We start from the raw sequence: 14,849 nt of genomic DNA, 5'->3' as shown, positions 1-14,849 counted from the left end.
AAGCTGTCAGTGGAGAGATCTTCCATTGCTAATATCTTTAAAAGCAATTAAGCTTATACACCATGTACACAATAAATTATGGAACATACATTCCAATGTTTTTGTTTTTTGTTTTTTTTTTTAATTGAATATATGAAATAAGAGGGTCCTAGAGTCCAAACCCAGCAGGCCAAATTCAAATTCAAGCAACCCCTCCAATCAATGTACACTATGAGAAACAGCAGAACATTTTAAAAGACCTAATTCTGCCTTCAGAGATATGCCTGCCACTTCCACAGATACAACAGGCCAGAATTAGACACAAAGTTTCTGCAAGAATTATTTCAGAAAGTTAAATCATTTTTATACTAAAGTAAAAAAAAAAAAAAAAAAAGTAAAAAAAAGAAAAACAACTATTTTTGATACAACTATGTCTAAAACCAACAGCAAACGTATGTCACTCTTTGGAAGAAAATCTGCATCTGACATGAAGTGTCTGTTCAAAATTTAAACCAGATGTGATATAGAACAGCTGAAATCTAAAGTTGGAAAAAAAAAAAAAAAAAAACAAGACATGTAAGAGATAACAACTGAGTCCTCCTGCTAGCTATCGGAAGGGTAAGAATCGTCTTTTTAAAGTGTATTTTATTTTGGATAGTAGGGTTTGTGTTTTGTCATTGTTTTCTCATTTTTTAATATTCCCTCTCAGTTAGGAAACTGAGAGTCTAGACTACTTATGAATTTTCTGTATGTTCTTGTACTGCTCTCAGTAAGCATTTGAGAAGAACTACCAACTATTCTTTTTATTCTTCACTTGGAAGTAAAAAAAAAAAAAAAAAATCAAACAGGCATTGTCTCTATAGCTGTCTCTTTTGCCTTTTAGTTTCCTTTTTTCTTCATGTGTCTGCATACTGACACATTCAATTTCAGGTTATCAGCACATCTGAATTACAGAATACTGATGGGGATAGAGGGCAGGCCTCTCTGGACTGATTAGCATCATTTAAGAAAGCATTCACTTGCTTGCTTCATTGGCTGCAGGGATTCCATGATGGGTGGCCTTTTAGCATTAGAAGTCAGTATGGAGCAATCTCATTTGAATTAAATATGGACAAAAGAAAAGATTTGATTGTGCTTATTCATAGCTAACCTTTTAATTTTGTAAAGCTCTGAAATTTGGAGGTTTATAAGCCATAAAACTTAAATATACTTAGTTCTTCATTTCTTTCAACTCACTTCTCTTCTCCTCCTCCAGTTTTTATGTACTTTTTAATTTGTGCAAAACTTAAACCAGAAGCTTATTTCAAAATAAATGTCTGGATGAATATTCAAGAAAACCTTTTAACCTAGTTAAACCTACACTGACTATAAAAGGAGGAATGCCTGATTCTAATCCATAAATGTATGTAAATCCACACTGAAAAACATATTTGTATCTATCAGACTCATACTTGTTTCTGAATGGACCATAAATGCAGCCAAGTATTTCATTAACAGAAATAGTTATGTATGGCTAGTCATTTTAAGACCTTTGTTAACAAGAGCCTATGTCCATGGAAAGGTTGCAATGATTTGGAGTACAACAACAAAATCTGATCATAAAAAACAAATTTCTCTTCTCACATTAAAGTAAAAGTTATTGTAAGAACCAAAACAAAATACTAATGACAAGTTCCCACTAATAGGTGAAATCACAGAAACACATAACACTAGGCTACGGAAATAGTTGGGAGAAAAATAAGTAAATCTTAAGTTTTCCAAGAGATTAAAAGAAGTTAAGTACAAAATTTGACTTCCAAGTAGATGAAAGCACTGAAAGTGTAGCCAGCCTCTCTGAATATCTGATCCCTGTACACTTGAAGACGGTGGGAGTATTGCCATTAACTTCAATGGAAGCAAAATCAGACATTGAGAAATGAAGTGGAAATGGCTTTTGCTGAGCTGGGCTGACTGCCACGATATGGGATAAGCTCAGCCTACAAGGAACACAGGATAAATATCACACTACTTTGAGCACATGACTTGTCCCTTTGCCACCTATCCCAACAGACTAGGCTTAAATTTGAAATATATAGTCAGCTGCAGTCCAGACAATTTCATTGATATCCTGATGAAGGAGAAAAGTATTAAAAGTCCCTCAGTGGATGTCTCATTGAACAAGATTCCAGCAAATCATTCCTCCATTGTAGACACTGCTGAAACTAAAATCAAGATCTGTTTAAAGCATTTTCATGGATTGTGTTAAAAATTAAATTAGCCCCATAAAAAACAGCAGCAAAACACTACCTGCATTTACATCTTTTAGCTGTTTTATGGAAGATAAGCCTGGAACCACCCAAAGTATTCACAGAACTGTTTCTGTATTCCTGAAGATTTTAGTTCATTCCTGCTGTTGTAATATAGAGAGCACCTAGATAAAAGAGAACGGAAGGTAGGGAGTACATTTCCTGTGGAAGCATATGCATTCAACTTTTTCAAATTGTATGATCTCACTGTAGCATTCAATATTTTTAAAGCCTAGCTTTTCCAAGTTTCCCTCATGTCCTGAATTTAGTACTTTCCCCAAAATTTTGATTTTCAGCTTCTTTCCGTACGATATACCAGACCTCTGCACTCTCATACAGCATTACATCAACAGCATCCTTAACATGTATTTTGTCCAATTTTTAATGGAATAACTCTAAATAAAGAAACAAAGTGCTTGGGAGTACTTTCACTGCAGCATAAGCATTCTAAAAATGCCCTTCACAAATGTTTCCAATATGCTTTATACTGCAACCCAACGTGCAACTTCTAAACTACACCACCACAAGTAAGAAATTAGAAATGTTGAGGGCTATTGAACACTGAATTTTCACAGTGCATCTGCACAAAGTTATTTAGCACAGATGTTTCTGTAATTGTGATCCACTGGAAAAACTCAAAGTGTTCAATGGCCCTCACACTTCCACCTGCAGAGCAGTACTGGTCTAGTACAACTATGCTGAGCTGTAACACACAAGCAGCAGCAATAGAGGCTGGATAAGACTTGGTAAGATTTTCTCAAATATTGTTATTCTGCTTTGTTTGTTAAGGGGTGTCATGATTTTTTTAATTTTTTTTTTTTTTTCATTTACAAAAAGACCAACATATTAAAAAGGGGTGAAATAGATTTTACATGCCTGGCTTTGAACCTGGGAATCTCCCACAGTGCAACTAATTGCATTGCCAACAAGACACAGGAGTACACCCACAAGCAGCATAAAATGTAACTGTGAGGGGTGTGATGGTAAGTCTTTATAAATAATATATTCATCCCAAGGCGCACTTGTGTCTATGTTGTTAATGTAGGTATTTTTTCATTAGTAGCTGTAAAGGTATCTGGACAGGTGAACATCAATATGCATCTAAAGACAATAAAAATAAGGAGACAACAAGAGGACAGGGCTTGCTTCTTAGGCAGAATAGTTAGGTATATCCAGTTCAAGCAGCAGCAAAAGAACGTGAAGATCATTACAATGACCCTAGATCTTCTGTTCATTCACACAGCCTCAGAAATTCCCAGGAGAGCATCACCCTGCTATGACTGTCAACAACAATGATGAGAACAACAAAAAAAGCATGCCTTTGGGCATAGAGACAGGAGCATTTCCCTTCCTGCAGAAGTGGGTGAGCAGAAAGTGGGCAGCCCAAGTGCACAAACCTGTTTAAAGAGCACTGAACCGGGACCAGTGCCGCCTTTATTACCCCACTGCCAATGTGCAAGGAAGCAGGTGGACTTAACCTCCTCTGTGAATCCCCAAACAATGATCACAGAGAACTTTCTCAACTGAGAAAAAGAGGCAAGTGATTATGGAAAAAGATGTAAGGAAGATATGGATAACAAAACTTCAATATATAAAAACATCATTTATTATGGCCATCAGCACACGTCGGACTGTAGCAGTACATAAACATTAAGTGGTAGGTTGCTGTTTTTGCAAAACACTAATGCATAATGTGGAATCATATTTTGAGCCATAAAAAGTGAGGATAATGGCTAAGTTATCATTTGAAAATTGGCTGCAGTAACTGCACAATACATTTTTCAAAGCATATGAACAATAACATGACAATTGCTCCTAACTAGATAACCACTTTGTGCTGCTGTCCCATCAGATCTAACAAACTGATCTAACAAATTTAACTGTGTCAGTGCTTCAGCAGGAGAGCAACCAGGATCACTTCACTGCTCCACGAATCAATCTTTCCACAGTTCTTGTCCCAAAACTGTCACTAGAAGTATCTCATTTGCTACAACAGCCTCAACCATCTCTAATTTTTTGTGGTGTCACCCTGCTATGTTTTACCCTTGTGTTCTTCACTCTTCTCTTTCTCTAGAGGATCTCCTTTATTTGTGTGCCTTCTTCTTCCAAGTTTATGTTGATGACACCTGCATCTACTTCCTAAACCTGTCTCCTATACAAGCCTTGCGCTTCTGCCTCTGAGACCACCTCTTCTAATTATGTTTCTGCCAATTTAAATTGGAAAGGATAAAACGGAGCTACTTGTCTTTACTTTCAATCTCGTGCCATTCCCTACTTTCTGTAACTGTTAATTAGTAATATCATTTCCTTGTCACCTTCAGCATGACTCCTTATACTCTGCCTAAAAAATTACAAAATAACTCCAAACCTGCCACTTTTTCCTGTACCACAGTTTAGTAAATAATATCTTTCTAAGCAGCTAACACTCTTCAACTACTCCATCCTATCACTGCAACTACTTCTAGTTACTCATTCCCCAAATACTCAGCTCCACCCCAGCACAGACAGCTGTTCACTGAGTAGGCCCAAGTGTTCTGCAGTAGAAACAAATAATTAAATGATAATGAGGATGCAGCATGCTGATAGAGGAGATGGCACTACATCCTTTAAGACAGCATCAAACCAGTGTGCCAAGATAGAGAGAAAGAAGGCTGATATATAAGCTGAATTTTCATTTAATACCAAAAAGAAGGGTTCTGGTTGGCCATAGTACACATTTGAGAGTATTGAATAGCACTCCAATTATATTAAATTCACCCATCCTGGGAAATATTTTTAAGAGACATGCATAACGTCCTTTTGAAAACTCAACAGAAGACCAGAAACTCAAAGGCATGCAAGCTCTTGAACCTTATTCAGGCACCCAAATCCCACTAAAATAGAGATCAAGAACCTAAAAATCCAAAAGGCTACAACACTTCACAAGATCTAAGCCACTGGCATGTAGCTCCCTGAGACACTTTTGAAGTTGTTACCCCTGGTCAAATGCTATCTTAAATACTACCATCCCACCACCTCAGTTCTCACAGCAATTTTATCTGGTTGATGAATTTATTCCTGTCCTGTACTATTATGAGCTGTAAAAATAGCTTTATTGTTCCACCTTAGAGGTGGCTGTGGAGCAGTAAGAAACTTTCCTAAACCACTACCTCACAGCCGTTTTGTTAATCTGTAAGCACAGCAAACTTTACAATACTCAACTAAGAGTTTCTAGGTAAACGCACGCTCCTCATGTAACCACTGAGCTAATCAAGAAACATGAAACTAATGTGTATTGCACAAAACACTCATTCAGTCCTCTTTCATACTAAATCTCACAGTGGTTAAAACCTTGGCATATTTTTGGGTTTCCAGCCATTCTTCCTGCATAACATGAGCTGAAAGTAACTGTCTAGAAATAACTGTTTCTAAGAGCTTTTGGTGTATAATTCCCTCTGCATTAAAGCATTGATCCTTTTTATGCGGGAAGGCACATTTTAATGTTCAAGAGACAAAATTAAGTCTTTTAAAAAATAATAATAAAGAAATGCTAACAGTCAAATGGTAACATGAAAACAAGAAAGGAATTAAAGCTGAAACTTCATCCTTAACTCACCCCCACCGTGCCCAACTCTTGCAGGGGTCCTTTAACAATTGGTAATCCTTCATAGTGTACCATATGTGCTGCAATAACAAGGCCCAATGAGGTACATTAAGGATGCCATTTCAACCTTACCTCCTTGCTTCTGCGAAATGAAGGGAGACCCTTAACTCCATTTTAACAGATCAAATAAAAGAAAAGTTGTACTTTCCTAGGACAATGCTGCTCAGTTTTGTAGTGTAAATAAAAACGGCTTAAGTTGGTCAGCTGCTAACCACATGGTAATAATAAGTACAACAGACTGAAGTTCACAATTATTTCAGATTTACTCTCTTCCTGATCTTTCATTTTATCAGTAAAACATCCTCTTGGCAATGGGAAGCTAAGCTGAAACTTAAATGAAAGAAATGCAAGAATGACAAAAGATACAATTTTATGAAAGGAAAATATTCAGACCTTAGCCTTGACCTTGACCTTTTACTGTCTTTTAACATTAAACATTTGCCCCACCTTCGAAAAGATAAATGTGGCTTTTGATGACAGCCTATGTTATCTGAGGATTAAAATAGCCCTCTTGCAGTGCTCAACATTAAAGTCTTCCGCATTTGCAAAATTGCAAACAGATGCAACTCAAGTACCTGCAAATAATCTGCCAAGACCAATTTCAAAAGGGAGATTTCAAAATATGTGGAAGTCATTAGGACATGTATTATTTTTGCAATGAATAGGCGCCAGGAGTGTCTCAAGAAGCAGATGGGTGCTACTTTGTTTATAAAAGATCAACAGAATATTTGCCTGTAAATGAAGACGTATAAGCTATATGAAACAATTATGTTAAAATGGTGAATGTTTCAAAGCTAATTGTAATGGTCTTTTAAGATCTGAATTCCTCATTTCTTACAGCACGCTAAAATATCATTTTAGTTTTGGTCTTGATTGATATAATTACAAAAATGGCAGAAAATTAAAGCAAATGCTGTCAGTTTTGCTGTTGTAAATGTTGTCACTTTATCACTTGTTTACAGTTGCTCCCATACTGATAAGTGAATATTTTTCAACATGCACAAAAATTTCGACCTTAATCTCCTGGGAAAATACAGAAAGGACAGTAATAAACGTTAAGCTTAAAAATAAAACAAGAAAAATCCCATACTGCAACATGCTACCTAACGACCAGTGGCTTTAAAATTCACACATTTATAAATTTCCAGCTTAATAAAACACTAGATCATAAAGGAAAATCACTATATATAACACATAAATTTATAAAGAACTCAAACATTAACGCATCATCCTTACAACAGAACAATAAGCTGTAGCACAATACAAGTGGTTAAAATCTCAATGTTGTATTTCTCAAAGTAATATATTTTAAATCAGGCCTCCAAATGATAATGAAAAATTTATCTGTCCAGATAGTAAATCTATTTGGCAGTATTTACCATGAGGAGGATGTACAAGCTGCAAGAAAACCACATATTTTACTTGCCCATCAAAAATATTAATTGCTTGGGCAAACAGAATTTTGCACCGTTGATTAAGATAGCTCTTTCTAGAAAATTCCAGTGAATAAATATTTTTTTACCAGTACCGAGGCAAATAGAAAGAGTATCATTATAATCATAATACATATACATGTATTCAAGAAAAAATTGGGGGTGGTGTTTTTTGTTGGTGGTGGTTTTGTTTGTTTGTTTGTTTGTTTTCTTTTCTTTTCTTTTTGCTGCTCCTGTGTTTGTTTCAAACACAACTGGGCTTACGTAAATACAAATGTATATGACATGTTTATATCAAAATAGTAATTTAAGATTTCCTGACTTCATAACATACTAACTACCACATGGCTACTTCCTCTTGCTGCTATTTAAATGAAGTTGTGATATAGCAGGCTTAAAACACAGTGGAAGCCCTCAGAGTGTAGGTTATGAAACACAGTGAAGATTAAGAGAGTAAGTGCAAATACTTTTCACGGTCTCAAAGTTTTAGTAGGTCCTGTAAACAGCAATCTTCACTTCACCCCCCCCCCCCACACACACACACACATCCCTGTATGTGTGTACGCATGTGCATGAGAGATGAAGTTTCTCCTAGGACTTAAACACCCTGTTCTTCACCATTAATCTTCCAACTGGAGCTCCTACTGTTAATGTATCCCTGTAAGATACAGGCAGAAAAGGAGAAAGAAGAGAAAGAAATAATGGAAAAAAACTGCTAAAGAGAAATAATGAAAGATAAGCAAGGAAAGCTAGGCAAAAGGGAGAAAAGAAATAGAACAAGCAAAACATTAAGAACTATACCTTGGCTTAAAAAATGCTGCTGCATGTGAAAAAACATTACAGTATGGGATTAGTGGAATATTTCCTTGATACTCAAAATCTTTCGTCTATATAGGTTAGATAAACATACTAATGGCAAAGCTTATATAAAAATGAATCTGCAGTGCTTTTGAAGCTTGCATTGGCTGCTATATAACAAAACCACAAGTGAGCTTCCACCTCACACTCACAGTATCCAGTGTCAGCATCGTGAATAGACTGAGTTAAGTTTCAGCTAACTCAAGACTAACAGGAGTAACACATGAGTAAGGACTGGAAGATTGGATGCAGTAATTAATAATAATCTTGCCATTTCTGAGCTAAAAGGCTTTGGAAACTGCAGTTACTCAGTGAGCATTGGCAGGTCCCACCTGTGGTCAGAATGAGCCCCACAAACACAGGTCAAGCAGCGAGTTTAGCCAGAGTAGCCCATGCAGCAAGGAACTCGACACAAGCCAACCTTGTTGAATAACACTTATTTAGGAATGTTTGCTCTTTAAAAGCACATCTCTGACACATAGTGCTGCCCTTCACACCACTGCTTTCAGGAGTGCTTCATGTCCATCTCTTCTTGGGATGTCTGTGGGGATCTACTAACGTGACCTAAAAAGGAGAGCCCGATTCTAAAAGTCTCCTCCATTTGCACGATTTGCACAAAGTGTCAGGAAGCAGGTAATAACAGGTGATGGAAAAGAATAAAACAAACATTAGACAGCTCCAAAGGGATAAACATGATCCAAGTGAGGTCCAGCAATGAAGTCCATGCTTTCAGAACTGCTTCTGCCCAGTGTCCTGGTCCTGTGCAGTAAAGAGGAAGGACAAGTTTCCCTCTGACAATGCTTTATCTAATTTATTGATATTTTTTTTCCACTGAAGCTTTTGTAAGATCTTCAGTGGAAAAAAAAAAGAGCTATTTCCCTTTTTAATGTAACTGCCCCACATCAGCTAAACACAGATATTCCCTTTTGTTCCCAGCTCAAGGACATCTGGAGATTTGATGACCAGAATTCAACCCCAGGATGATCCCCTCACCACCCAGACCTGAAAGGGACACCTTCCATTTTCTGTCCCCAGCCCAGGGGACCTGGCAAACAGGTGATAGGCTGCAAAATAACAAGCTGCTATGGTAAGTTTTATTTGAAAGCAGTTGCCAGGATCCAGAAATGGCAGGATTCCTGTTTGTTTGGAAGAAAAGGATGTATTTATACTGCAGATACATCCTAAATAAGAGATTGTCTTGCTGACTGCCCAGAACACATTTGAAGGAGCTGGATTTCAGCTCACAAAGGGGTCTGTACCATCTGGAGACTCCTATGGCCTCTGGTCCACCACTGAAGTTTCAAAACGATCCCATCAAGGTGCCTACTTAAAACTGAATTTGATGATGGGTGGTTGACTCATGCCAGACTATGCATTTATGTAACACAACATTTTCAGGTACTGGCATCATAAAGCTGCCCTGAAAAACTAGGTATTCCAATAAATTCAGTTCCAACACATGCTGACCCTACTCTGCGTAAAACATACAATTTGAAAATTATGCCAGCCTCTGCAAAACTATGTGGAATGTCTTACGCCGTGAATTAATATCCACTAGAGACTTAGCTGAGATCATCAAACTCATTTCACGTAAAACAACAAATTAAATCACCCCAGGGACTAAGCACACACAAAAAAAAACTGTATGCTATCAGAGAAGCTAGGTCCCTATAAGGTAGATTTCTTTAAGCACAATATTAACTATACTTTCAGAATATTCTGCTTCTATTGTTTATATGCACCACATAATGAAATGCTACTTCTGTTTTCACCAGATGGTAGTACATATAATTTTCAGGCCTTCAGTTCATATCATAATACAAACAATTGGTATGGCAAATATTACCGGTCTATAAACACTTCTACTGTTCCACAGCTCTTACACAAAAACAATACAATCTTTCCATTTCACTGTTGTAACAGAAACCATGATAATTTTTGATATTCCAAAATATATGCATATTTGGTCACTTCTTGCTGCCTGAGACAAATGAAATGATCAAACCTCAGACTGTTTGGCTGCTTCCATTTCTTAAATAAAAATCAAATATTAACAAAACTATGCAAATATCAAAACGCTTAAACTGTACAATACAAGATGTATCCTTAATACATTTTAACAATAACACATGCTGTGTTCTTACAGTGGAATAACATCATCCATATGAATCCCAGGAATTTAGTATATCTGACAGTTTCTCTCAACCACCCATAACATTCTTTCCTGTCTCATTGTAGCTGGCAAAAGAGAATTCTATAATTGAGTGGTACAGAACATGTGCCCTCCCTGCTAGAAGATGACAGATGGATTATAAAAACTTCAAAGCAGAGCATTTGGAGCACCAGGGGAGAGATAGTGGGTATTTGAACTCTCAGTCTTTACCCAGGAGACAATGGCACTCTGACATGGTGCATATATCAAGGAATGGTGTAACTAGATAGACATAATCTTTCTTTTCAGTAAGTATTTAACATTCTGTTACGAACAAGTTTCAGCCTAGCTAAAGTGCAACTCATCTTAATACTAATCATCGTAGCCTGAAAGGCTACATGCCCCCTTTTTTCAATTTTGGTTCCACTGCTCCTTCATAAAACTGTTTTTTAAAGGACAGAAGCAGCGTTATAGAGGTGTTTGGGTAGTGGAAAGACTATTTTTAATCTTAAAATTAATGTTTTACTGGGATTTAGTATTTGCATAAGTGTAGGTGAATCTGTTTTGCCTGCAGGATTGCTTATTTGTGTTGTCTGCATTTAAAGCAATGCTCTCTACAAGAGTTTACATACCATGTTGCTGATCACTCACTAAATTACTACAGTTGCCTCAAATTACTAAAACCCCTTAAAAAAATTATATATATACACACACACACACATATATATATAATTCCAGAGGCACGAGTCCTTTCAAGGAATTGATCTTTTCACTCCTGCTGCAGTACCACACAATGATGGCTGAGTGTATGATGCCATCTCTATGATGATAAATTAATCTGAAAAAAAAATTTTTAAATCATCCTTCTGCATCCTATAAATACTTGCTACAAACATATAAAGACAGAGAATCCCAATTACACCAGAGGTGCACTCAAAATTTCTTAAAGCTAACAATAATAGAATCGGATTTTCTAAATCATTACCTTCCCATACAAACATAGGGTTTTGGTCTACCTTGAAATAGTCCATCAGTTTCTTTTTACTACTACTGTTACAGCCATTGCCCCTAGTTTATTAAGAAATTACTTGCTCAAATTGTTTATAAAAACACCAATGACTTACTGTAAGGTCAGAAGCAAAAATGAGTTTAAAGATCTCATTTGTCTATATCACAGAAATCACACACACATGATTGGACACAGTTTGCAGCCGCTGTTCAGGCAAGGCCCAGGACTAGAATAGCAAGGGTATTATTGCAGGTCAGAATTGAGGGGTGCTGGCAGAACTGCGTGGGGGAAAGCTTGCATAACATCCACACTGTGCCAAGCTTTAGTCTTTGTTATTAGTCCCTTTAATGAACGCCATATTCACACACACAAAAAAAAAAAAAAAATGCTGCATATTTGAAGTAGATTGAATTCAAAACTAAACAATTGGAAGAGTCAATGCTACAAGAAAGCCACGCAGTAACTATTCCCATTCTCCTATAAATGCATTTAATAAAGTAACATCCGAACAATTTTAAATATTTGATCCTTTTATTATACAGTTGAAACTATTTAAAAAAAAAAAAAAAGCGCTCTGGAAGTTGATTAGGCTGTAGTTTAAGTAGCAAGTAAAAACAATAGCACCAAGATAACACACAGAAGCAAATAACTTCACAGCTGTGTTAGTATAAAAAAAAGACAGCTCCAGCAGTGGAAGAGGCTCTCTCTATCGTGATGCCCAGCACTTCATCGTGGATGGCTCTCTGACTAATAGCACTGTGACAAACTGCTAAATTGCCTACTAATATATATTTTTTCTTGCACAAAACATTAATCCCAGTCTTTACAAGAGGGGAGGAGGTGGAGGACTGTGATTCTTTGAAGGAGACCTGGTTTAAGCAGCCCTTTTTTAAGTGTATTTTCATCTTTTCTTTTTTCAGTGATCTTCTGCCATACTGGAATGTAAACACCACAGGAATAGACAGAATCTCGAATTAAGGATTTGGATGCCTTTCTTTAGAAGTAATCTTCAAAGAATGTACATCCCAAACATCACAGTGGCTCAACAAGTTAGGAAGCTAGCTACTGCATGTAAAGCTGCACAGGTCATACCTACAACTTACTACCAGTTGGTTCATGAATTGCTACTAAGATAAACAAAAACGTTTTGTCTCAGCATATTTGACAGGCAGGAGAATCAGGGACAGTAATATTGCTTTAATGGAAAAAAAAGCCATTCTTTCACAATGGCACTAGTGTACTTATACACACTGTGTTGTTGAACTAAAAGTTAGCTCAGCAGGACACTTGCTTTATTTCTGTTAGTAGGCATCCACCATCAGTCGTTGAAGCTAGTGGAAAGGAAAGGCATGTTTTATTTACAGATGCCATTGTGCAGACTTCAATAATAGTAAATACACAAGGCAGACTATTGTGGACGGAAAAAATCTTTGGTTTAATGAACTGTCAACTCGTCCATCATAATGTTACCCAACCTAAAACCACCAAATCTGGACAAGCTCTTTGATGATATAAAGCAGGCAAGAGGTTTTGTTCACATGCAACAAAATGGAAGAGATTGCTGCCATTAAAAATATACTAGCCCACACTAGCACTAACTGCCACACATTTGTTAGATAATAGCTTGATTTTTTTTTCTATGAGAATAGCCTTCTGCAAGAAAAAGACATTTAATCAGAGTGATACATGACATCCAAAAACTGAAACCAAAAATTATGGCATGAGCTAAAAGCAAGTTGTCTTCCTGAAGGCAGAATACTGAAACATCTTTAAGATTAATTCTGGGAGAGAATTCTGAAAGTCAAATGCTGAAAGATATTGAAAATACATTAATTATGCACAACTCAGGATCTAGGAGAGGTTAAACCCCAACTTGGCAGAAAATTGAATCCTTTTATTTGATACAAACTTTGTACATAGCGATGTTGTGTCCTGCATTCCTAATCTCCCTAGAACCACTAACAGTGTAAAAGAGTTGAGAGACAAAGGAATCAAAGATTTAGCCATTCCAGTGTTATCCTGCAAATAAATTAAATCGAAAAGGCACTGTGGAAAATGGCTTCTTGCAACCACTGTGGTACAGGTCAAACCTCAGACCACCTGGGGTAATTGTCCATCTTGGTCTATCAAACATTTATAACAACTTTCTTAACTTCAGTAGAATTCAAGGAAAGGAGACTTTCCACAGTTGCATCTGATGACTCTCTCAGGAACAACTGTCATTCATGTGCATTAATTTTCTGTCACCTTAAGCACTAACCAACCTTTGAAGATATGTTAGCCTACATTCTACAGTGCATATTGTCCAGTTTTATCAGAACTGAATTTTAATCCATTACACTAACTTTGCGTATGCATACATGTGCACACGTGTGTGTGTGTGCGTTAACATCTGCTTTCTAATCTGAGTTGTCTTAGTTTTAATACTTTTACCATTCATATCCAAACACTCAAAATTTTGGAGGCTAATTTTGAATCATCCACATTTTGATTCCCAGAAGGGCCAAGTACTTACTTTTCATTATAAAGCACAACAATAGCCCTGCTCAGGAAATCAAGTCCTATGCCTCTGAGGATTATTCTTCCAGGAATCAGACACACCAAATAAAGGTCTTCTTTAGCAAATGCAATGCAAAATCTATATATTAGAGAGACGTTCAATTTAATTCTACACATAGATGCTTAAGTGAAGATGAATCTTGCACATTTGCTAAAGAGTTGATTGGTCTATTTGATAACACAATACTCTCCTAAAGGTCACCAATTTGTCTAGAAACAACCACTGAAACTGCTAGAGTAGCAGCTTCCTAGAGCAGTAAATTTTGAGGAGGTTCTCGGTCTCTAAGGACCAAGATAATTCTAGAACATACCCATGAATTCTGTTCTGGTTCAAAGTATGGGAAATTCCTTAAGGTAACAATTTTTCTTTTTTTCCAGAATGCTAAAGGTCACAGTCTGACACCTTTAATTACAGCAGGAATGTTCGAAGTGGGTAACTTCAATTGCTCAAAAAAGAGGCTGAACCTAACACCTTGTGTGACAACCACATACTTCTACCCCACAGCATCAAGCATTCTAGTTCCCCAATCACCCAGAGAAACTCATCATCTTCCTACCCATTGCCACTGCCCCACCTCCATACACAAATTCTAAAATTTCCCATTTTCTTCAGCTTTCAACCTTGATCCCCATGTGGGGATGAAGTCAGCTCCCTGGAGCACTGCCAAATACCCAGAAGGCAGCAGAACTGCAGCAATAAGCTATCTTTAAATCAGACAGTCAGGCAGCCAGTCCCCTCAACCATCAAGTGATACAAGCACAGCTCCTGGACCAAAATCCTTGCTTCCTACTGTGTCAGACCACCTGATTTAAGAATTTGGTTGCCAGACTTCTCTTTCTCTGTCAGATAATAATAAAAGATACCATCAGAAAAAAAAAAAAAAAAATTATGTCAGCACTCTACCAAACATGCTTTACACAACCTGTCACA

General features: G+C 36.9%; 1 protein-coding gene across 17 annotated transcripts in view; it reads right to left on the bottom strand.

Annotated features, from left to right (window-relative positions):
* ZNF536 (zinc finger protein 536) overlaps positions 1 to 14,849 on the bottom strand; it is a 353,866-nt gene that overhangs the window by 314,250 nt on the left and 24,767 nt on the right. Inside the window, exon 1 of one of the 17 annotated variants that reach the window (XM_084533174.1) lies at positions 5,980 to 6,137. The exons of the other annotated variants lie outside the window; for them this stretch is intronic. The gene's annotated coding sequence lies outside the window, so the exon portion shown is untranslated. Of the gene's footprint in view, positions 1 to 5,979; positions 6,138 to 14,849 lie in introns of those variants that run through there. 17 annotated transcript variants of the gene reach the window in all.

The sequence above is a fragment of the Aythya ferina genome (assembly GCF_964211825.1).
Source record: "Aythya ferina genome assembly, chromosome: 12".
NCBI lineage: Eukaryota > Metazoa > Chordata > Aves > Anseriformes > Anatidae > Aythya > Aythya ferina.
Note: the sequence above shows the minus strand (reverse complement) of the source record. Positions and strands in the feature narration are given on the sequence as shown.